General features: G+C 49.2%; 1 protein-coding gene across 1 annotated transcript in view; it reads right to left on the reverse strand.

Moving 5' to 3' along the window:
- Positions 1-8,426, reverse strand: part of BCAT2 (branched chain amino acid transaminase 2) — a 41,037-nt gene extending 32,611 nt beyond the window's left edge. Inside the window, exon 1 of the mRNA XM_025368002.1 lies at positions 8,341-8,426. The gene's annotated coding sequence lies outside the window, so the exon portion shown is untranslated. The remainder of the gene's footprint in view (positions 1-8,340) is intronic.
- Positions 8,427-9,162: the final 736 nt, after the last annotated feature.

Genomic DNA, 9,162 nt, shown 5'->3' on the forward strand with positions numbered 1-9,162 from the left:
ACCCCAAAAAAAAAAAAAAAAAAAAAAAAAAAAAAAAAGGCCTGAGCCTGGACAAAATGGTGAGAGTCTGTCTCTACAAAAAAACAAAAGATTGGTTGTGCGTGGTGGTGCATGCCTGCTGACCCAGCAACCTAGAGGCTGAGGTAGGAGGATCACTTGAGCCTAGGAAGTTGGGGCTGCAGTGAGCCATGATCATTTCACTGCACTCCAGCCTGGGAGACAGAGCAAGACACTATCTCAAAATAATAATAATAGTAAGGCTAGGCCGGGCGCGGTGGCTCAAGCCTGTAATCCCAGCACTTTGGGAGGCCGAGACGGGCGGATCACGAGGTCAGGAGATCAAGACCATCCTGGCTAACCCGGTGAAACCCCGTCTCTACTAAAAATACAAAAAACTAGCCGGGCGAGGTGGCGGCGCCTGTAGTCCCAGCTACTCGGGAGGCTGAGACAGGAGAATGGCGGGAACCCGGGAGGTGGAGCTTGCAGTGAGCTGAGATCCGGCCACTGCACTCCAGCCTGGGAGACAGAGCGAGACTCCGTCTCAAAAAAAAAAAAAAAAAAATAGTAAGGCTTTATTTTTAGGAGATGCTTACTAAAGTGTTTGGAAACGAACTGTCATGGTGTCGTAATATAATACTTTGACAAAAAGAAATACATATATTTATGTATAAATGTGAATAAATGCTAATACAAATGATGGGCATATAAGTATTTATTATACTACTCTATTTTTCTTTTCTTTTCTTTCTTTCTTTTTTTTTTTTTGAGACCAAGTCTTGCTCTGTCGCCCAGGCTGGAGTGCAGCGGCGCGATCTCAGCCCACTGCAACCTCGGCCTTACCGGGTCCAAGTGATTCTCCTGCCTCAACCTCCCAAGTAGCTGGGACTACAGGTATGTGCCACCATGCCCAGCTAATTTTTTTTGTATTTTTAGTAGAGACGCATTTTCACCATGTTAACAAGGCTGGTCTTGAACTCCTGATCTCAGGCAATCCGCCAGCCTTGGCCTCCCAAAGTGCTGGGATTACAGGTGTGAGCCACCACACCCAGCCTATTTTTATTTTTTAAAAATGTTAAACATTGAGGCCAGGCATGGTGGGTCACGCCTGTAATCCCAGCCCTTTGGGAGGCCGAGGCGGGCAGATCACTTGAGGTCAGGAGTTCAAGACCAGCCTGGCCAACATGGTGAAACCCTGTCTCTACTAAAAACACAAAAGTTAGCCGGGCGTGGTGGTGCATGTCTGTAGTCCCAGCTACTTGGTAGGCTGAGGCAGGAGAATGGCTTGAACCCAGGAGGCAGAGGTTGCAGTGAGCCGAGCTCATGCCATTGCACTCCAGCCTGGGCAACAGAGCGAGATTCCATGAAATAAATAAATAAATAAATGTTAAACATTGAACCACAAGTAAAAGTCAAGAAAAAAAGAAAGAAAGAAGGCCAGGTGTGGTGGCTCACTCCTGTAATCCTAACACTTTAGGAGGCCAAGGCAGGAAGATAGTTTGAACTCAGGAGTTCAAGACCAGCCTGGGCAACATAGCAAGACCTCCTCTCTACTGAAACTAAAACAAAATTAGTCAGGTGCTGTGGCATGTACCTGTAGTCCCAGCTACTCGGAAGGCTGAGAGGTTGAGGCGGGAAGATACCTCGAGCCCAAGAGTTCAAGGCTGCAGTGAGCTGTGATGGCACCACTGCTCACCAGCCTGGGAAGAAAAGGAAAGGACGAAAGAAGGAAAGAAAAAAGGAAGGGAGGGAGGGAGGGAGGGAGGAAGGAAGGAAGGAAGGAAGGAAGGAAGGAAGGAAGGAAGGAAGGAAGGAAGGAAGGAAGGAAGGAAGGAAGGAAAAAGAAAGAGAGAGAGAAAGAGAGAGAGAAAGAAAGAGAGAAAGAAACAAAGGGCCGGACACAGTGACTCACACCTGTAATCCCAGCACTTTGGGAGATCGAGGCAGGCGGATCACAAGTTCAGGATATTGAGATCATCCTGGCCAACATGGTGAAACCCTGTCTCTACTAAAAACAAAATTAGAGGGTGTGGTGGTACATGCCTGTAGTTCCAGCAGCTACTTGGGGGGATGAGGCAAGAGAGTAGCTTGAACCCAGGAGGCAGAGGTTGCAGTGAGCCGAGATCGTGTCACTGCATGCCAGCCTGGCGACAAAGCAAGACTCTGTCTCAAAAAAAAAAAAAGAAAAGAAAAGAAAAGAACAATGGGGAGTTTCATTACACAGGAATTCTCTGTACTATTCCAGGAACATTTTGCAAGTCTTAAGTTATGTCAAAATAAAAGTAAAAAGGAGGCCGGGTGCGGTGGCTCAAGCCTGTAATCCCAGCACTTTGGGAGGCCGAGACGGGCGGATCACGAGGTCAGGAGATCGAGACCATCCTGGCTAACACGGTGAAACCCCGTCTCTACTAAAAAAATACAAAAAACTAGCCGGGCGAGGTGGCGGGCGCCTGTAGTCCCAGCTACTCAGGAGGCTGAGGCAGGAGAATGGCGTAAACCCGGGAGGCGGAGCTTGCAGTGAGCTGAGATCCGGCCACTGCACCCCAGCCTGGGCGACAGAGCGAGACTCCGTCTCAACCAAAAAAAAAAAAAAAAAAAAAGTAAAAAGGATTCTAATACACTAGTGGTATGGTACATATGAAGTTCCTCCTGATAAAATTGTATGATCTGGGCTCTGGGCTGGGCGCGGTGGCTCACGCCTCCCAGCACTTTGGGAGGCCAAGGCGGGCGGATCACCTGAGGTCAGGAGTTCCAGACCAGCCTGGCCAACATGATGAAACCTCATCTCTACTAAAAATACAAAAATTAGCCAGATATGGTGGCGTGTGCCTGTAGTCCTAGCTACTTGGGAGGGTGAGGCAGGAGAATCGGCTTGAACCCAGTGGGTGGAGGCTGCAGTAAGCTGAGATGGCACCACTGCACTCCAGCCTGGGCAACAGAGCGAGACTCCATCTCAAAAAAAAAAAAAAATTGTATGATCTGGGTGGTGGGTGTGGCAGGAGGCAATGGGTAGAGCAAGTTGTTTTTGCTTTGTTTTGTTTGAGACAAAGTCTTACTCTGTTGCCCAGGCTGGAGTGCAGTGGCACAAACAAAGCTCACTACAGCCTCAACCTCCTAGGCTCAAGTGATCCTCCTCAGCCTCTAGAGTAGCTGAGACTACAGATGTGTGCCACCATGTCTGGCTAATTTTGTTTATTTTTGGTTGAGATGGGGTCTGGGGCTATGTTGCCCAGGCTGGTCTCGAGCTCCTGAGCTCAGGCGATTTTCCCACCTCAGCCTCCCAAAGTGCTGAGATTGCGGCATGATAAATATTCATAAGGGTTTCACGGGTATTTAATCTAATCTCATTAAATCCTCAGAACAATTCTGTCATGATTGGCCCCATTTTACAGGTGAGAAAACAGAGGAGCAGAAATGCTGAGTAACTTGCACAACGTTGCAGGTAAGAAGTGGCAGAGAATTGAGGCAAACAAGCCACTTCTTACTTCTGCCTCCCTGCCCCACAGGTCCTGTCGACCAACTTGACCAACTCTCTAAGAGAAACAAGACATTTGGTGGTTTATGTGAAATCTGTCTTGTAAAATATTGGCAGTGAATGAAAAAACATAGGCCGGACACAGTGGCTCACGCCTGTAATCCTAGCACTTTGGGTGGCCGAGGCAGGCAGACCGCTATAGCTTAGGAGTTTGAGACCTGCCTGAACAACATAGTGAGACCCCCAACTCTACAAAAAATACAAAAATCAGCTGGGCGTGGTAGTGGGCACCTGTAGTCTCAGCTCCTCGGGAGGCTGAGGCAGGAGAATTGCTTGAGCCCAGGTGGTCGAGGTTGCGGTGAGCAGAGATCGTGCCATGGCACTCCAGCCTGGGTGATGGAACAAGATTCTCTCTCAAAAAAAAAAAAAAAAAGAAAAGAAAAGAAAAAGAAAAAAAGAAAAAGAACAAAAAAGAAAAAACATATACATATATTAACTCTTCATGGGCTGAGGTGTAGGTGTGTTTTATGTGTGGATGTATTTTTAGTGTTGGGTTAATCCTAGAAAGTCAACAAAAGTTTGGAACAGGAGTCAGGGTTCACCAGTTGAGCAGGGCATTGCCCAACCTCCCAGGAACATTTCACCTGGATCTCAGATACGACCTCAGAGTCAGCACCTGAAGCTTCCTGGACGCTGAGCCCGCTCCCCAGGCTTCTCCCCTCTTTGCCTACTCTTGCTCTCCTGAGTTCCTCCAACCTCAAACTGGTCAGCTCCAAGCTGCTGTCTCCAGAGCCCCACCTCCACGATCTCATGCCCAATGCCCATTCCCACCAGGACGTCCACCAGGCAGTTCACACTCAACAGCGCCCTCCCCAGGCTTTCCTGCCACAGTGAATGGCAGCTCTGGTGAGTTGCTTAGTTGCTGGAGGTGGAGAGAACAAATGAACCAAATACCCCACTTTTTTTTTTTTTTTTTGAGATGGAGTCTCGCTCTGTCACCCAGACTGGAGTGCAGTAGTGCGATCTCGGCTCACTGCAACCTCCATCTCCCAGGTTCCAGCAATTTTCCTGCCTCAGCCTCCCGAGTAGTTCAGATTGCAGGCACACACCACTATGCCCAGCTAATTTTTTGTGTATTTTTAGTAGAGACGGGGTCTCACCATGGTGGCCAGGCTGGTCTTGAACTCCCGACCTTGGGTGATCCACCCCCCTCGGCCTCCCAAAGTGCTGGGATTACAGGTGTGAGCCACCGTGACCAACTCTTCTCCTTCCTTTTTAATATAGTTTTTTTTTTTTTTTTTTTTTTTTTGAGACGGAGACTCGCTCTGCCACCCAGGCTGGAGTGCAGTGGCCGGATCTCAGCTCACTGCAAGCTCCGCCTCCCGGGTTCACGCCATTCTCCTGCCTCAGCCTCCCGAGTAGCTGGGACTACAGGCGCCCGCCACCGCACCCGGCTAGTTTTTTTGTATTTTTTAGTAGAGATGGGGTTTCACCGTGTTAGCCAGGATGGTCTCGATCTCCTGACCTCGTGATCCGCCCGTCTCGGCCTCCCAAAGTGCTGGGATTACAGGCTTGAGCCACCGCGCCCGGCCTAATATAGGAGATTATTAATAGAGGAGATTATTAATATAAGAGTGTATCCCAGGCTGCAGGTTCAGGACCTTCTTCCTTTTTAATATAGGACTGAGTTTATTTATTTATTTATTTATTTTTATTTTTTGAGACAGAGTCTTGTTCTGTCACTCAGGCTGGAGCGCAGTGGCACCATGTCAGCTCGTTGCAACCTCTACCTCCCAGGTTTAAGTGATCCTCCTGCCGCAGCCTCCTGAGTGCTGGAATTACAAGTGCACGCCACAACGTCTGGCTAATTTTTGTATTTTTAGTAGAGATGGGGTTTCACCATGTTGGCCAAGCTGGTCTCAAACTCCTGACCTCAAGCGATCTGCCTGCCTTGGCCTCCCACAGCACTGGGACTATAGGTGTGAGTCACCGTGCCCAACAAAGAATTTATTTAATACAGGAGCGTGTCCCAGGCAGCAGGCTGAGAACCTTCTTCCTTTTTAATATAGGATATGATTAACATAGGAGATTATTAATATAGGAGATTATTAATATAGGAGTGTGTGCTGGGCGGCAGGTTGACACACTCAACCTGCTGCCCTGGATACACTTCCCGGTTGTATTGAGGAGTGCTCCAGAGAGCAAAAGAAAAAAAAAATGGCTCAGGCCAGGCACAGTGGCTCATGCCTGTAATCCCAGCACTTTGGGAGGCTGAGGTAGAAGGATGGCTTGAGGCCAGGAGTTCCAGACCAGCCTGGGCAATAGAGCAAGACCCCAACTCTATAATAATAATAAAAAAGGCTCAACTTTTTTTAAAAAAAAGGACGAATCAGGAGAGGCGGTGATTACAAAAGTTGTTCATCAGGAATTGCCATTGGTTTACAGACATCACATTGATTAGCGATTGGCTATACATGGTTGAACTATAGAGTATGTGGCACTTTAGAGCTTCTTGGTATCAGGTAGTCTAGAGCCCGGAAAGCAAGTGGCCTCAAAAGGTAATTATTGGACACGTGCAGTAGCTCATGCCTATAATCCCAGCTTGAGGCACGGAGTTCGAGATCAGCCTGGGCAGCATAGCAAGACCCTGTCTCTACAAAAAAGTTAAAAATTAGTAAAATTGCCGGGCGTGGTGGCTCATGCCTGTAATCCCAGCACTTTGGGAGGCCGAGGCGGGCGGATCACCTGAGGTCGGGAGTTCGAGACCAGCCTGACCAACATGGAGAAACCCTGTCTCTACTAAAAAAATACAGAATTAGCCAGGCATGGTCGTGCATGTCTGTAATCCTAGCTACTTGGGAGGCTGAGGCAGGAGAATCGCTTGAGCTGAGGAAGCGGAGGTTGCTGTGAGCTGAGATCGCGCCATTGCACTCCAGCCTGGGCAACAAGAGTGAAACTCCGTCTCAAAAAAAAAAAAAAAAACCAAGAAATTAGTAAAATTAGTCAATCCTAGTGGTGCACCCCATGGTCCCAACTACTCAGGAGGCTGATACAAGAGGATCACCTGAGCCCAGGGCTTGGAGGCTGCTGTGAGCTATGACGGTACTCCAGCCAGGGTAACAGAGTGAGTCCCTGTCTCTAAAAAGTAATTAAAATAAATTTTTATAAAGTCCCGCTGAGCCAGGTGCAGTGGCTCACACCTGTAATCCCAGGAGTTTGGGAGGCTGAGGCGGGAGGATCACTTGAACCCAAGAGTTTGAGACCAGCCTGGACAACATAGTGAAACCCCACTTCTATTAAAAAATAAAAAGGCCAAGTGCAGTGGCTCATGCCTGTAATCCCAGCACTTTGGGAGGCTGAGGTGGGTGGATCACAAGGTCAGGAGTTCAAGACCAGCCTGGCCAACATGGTGAAATCCTGTCTCTACTAAAAATATTAAAAAATTAGCTGGGCGTGGTGGTGGGTGCCTGTAATCCCAGCCACTTGGGAGGCTGAGGCAGAGAACTGCTTAAACCTGGGAGGCAGAGGTTGCAGTGACCCAAGACTGCACCACTGCACTCCAGCCTGGGTGACAGAGTGAGACTCTATCTCAAAAAATTAATTATTTTTTTAAAAAAGTTGTTAAAAAGCCCCTCTGGGCCTGATCCTGATCATCTAAAGGGGCTCTCCTTTCTCAGATCAAAAGGTTTATTTTCTTTCTCATTCCCTGCCCAGCTCTCCCCCACTTTTTGTTTAAGGTCTCGCTCTGTTGCCCAGGCTGGAGGGCAGTGGTGTGAACATAGCTCACAGCAGCCTTGACTTCCTGGGCTCAAACAGTCCTCCCACCTCAGCCACCTCAGTAGCTGGGACTACAAGGGCACCACCATGCCCGGCTAATTTTCTTTTTTTTTTTTTTTTTGAGACGGAGTCTCTGTGGCCCAGGCTGGAGTGCAGTGGCCGGATCTCAGCTTACTTCAAGCTCTGCCTCCCGGGTTCACGCCATTCTCCTGCCTCAGCCTCCCGAGTAGCTGGGACTAGAGGCGCCCACCACCTCGCTCGGCTACTTTTTTGTATTTTTTTTTTTAGTAGAGACGGGGTTTCACCGTGTTAGCCAGGATGGTCTTGATCTCCTGACCTCATGATCCGCCCGTCTCGGCCTCCCAAAGTGCTGGGATTACAGGCTTGAGCCACCGCGCCCGGCCATGCCCGGCTAATTTTCTAAACTTTTTGTAGAGAGGGGGTTTCGCCATATTGCCCCAACTGTCTTGAACTCCTGACCTCAAGTGAACCTCCCACAACGACCTCCCAAAGCACTGGGATTACAGGTGTGAGCCAGTGTGTTTGGCCCTGATATGTTCTTAACATCCCCTCCCACCCCCACCACCACACCAGTTTGGAAGGTTCTAGAAGGTTCCTAGGACTGGGCTTTGTAGCTACAAAAGTAGCTTTTGCTGGATGTAAAGATTTGCAGTTATTTACCTTCCTTTCAGAATAAGGAGATTAAACTAAAGAACAGAAAATAGATGGCTAGGCGTGGTGACTCAAGCCTATAATCCCAGCACTTTGGAAAGCCAAGGCAGGCAGATCACTTGTGGTCAGGAGCATCGCCACCAAAAATCACAAAATTTAGCTGAGTTTTGTGACCCGCACCTGTAATCCCAGTTACTCAGGAGGTTGAGGCACAAGAATCGCTTGAACCAGGGAGGTGGAGGCTACAGTGAGCCAAGATCGCACCACTGTACTCCGCCTGGGCGACAGAGAGAGATCCTGTCTCCAACAAACAAATAAACAAAAAAAACAGAAAACATTGTGCTCTTAGACAAAATGCATCACACAATCCACCTATCAGGAGGCTGCTCGGGCCTGGCAGCAAGGTCGCCAGCCCTCACCTTGGTCAACGTGTACGTCCCCAGCAGGTTCAGCTCCAGCAGCTGGCGGAATCCCTGGGCAGAGGTCTCCTCAGGCCTCTGTGGGGGTGGGTCTAAAGTGGGGGGTGAGAGAGAGAGGAAAAGTGAGGGGGGGCGGATGCAGTGGCTCACGCCTGTAATCCCAGCATTTTGGGAGGCCAAGGCGGGCGGATCATGAGGTCAGGAGTTTGAGACCAGCCTGGCCAACATGGTGAAACCCCTTCTCTACTAAAAATACAAACATTAGCCAGGTGTGGTGGTGGATGCCTATATTCCCAGCTACTCAAGAGGCTGAGGCAGGAGAATTGCTTGAACCTGGGAGGTGGAGGTTGCAATGAGCCTAGATCGAGCCACTGCACTGCAGCCTGAGTGACAGACTGAGAGGAAAAAAAAAAAAAGGCCGGATGCGGTGGCTCATGCCTGTAACCCCAGCACTTGGGGAGGCCGAGGTGGGCAGATCATCTGAGGTCAGGAGTTCAAGACCAGCCTGGCTAACACGAAGAACCCCATCTCTACTAAAAATACAAAAATTAGCCTGGCGTGCTGGCAGGCACCTGTAATCCCAGCCATTTGGGAGGCTGAGGCAGGAGAATCTCTTGAACCCAAGAGGCAGAGGTTGCAGTGAGCTGAGATGGTGCCACTGCACTCCAGCCTGGACAACAGAGCTTGACTCCATCTCAAAAAGAGAGAGAGGGAGAGAGAGAGAGAAAGAAAGAAGGAAGGAAGGAAGGAAGAAAGGAAGGAAGGAAGGAAGGAAGGAAGGAAGGAAGGAAGGAAGGAAGGAAGGAAGGAAGGAAGGAGGGA

The sequence above is a fragment of the Theropithecus gelada genome, chromosome 19 (genome assembly GCF_003255815.1).
Source record: "Theropithecus gelada isolate Dixy chromosome 19, Tgel_1.0, whole genome shotgun sequence".
Taxonomy (NCBI): Eukaryota; Metazoa; Chordata; class Mammalia; order Primates; family Cercopithecidae; genus Theropithecus; species Theropithecus gelada.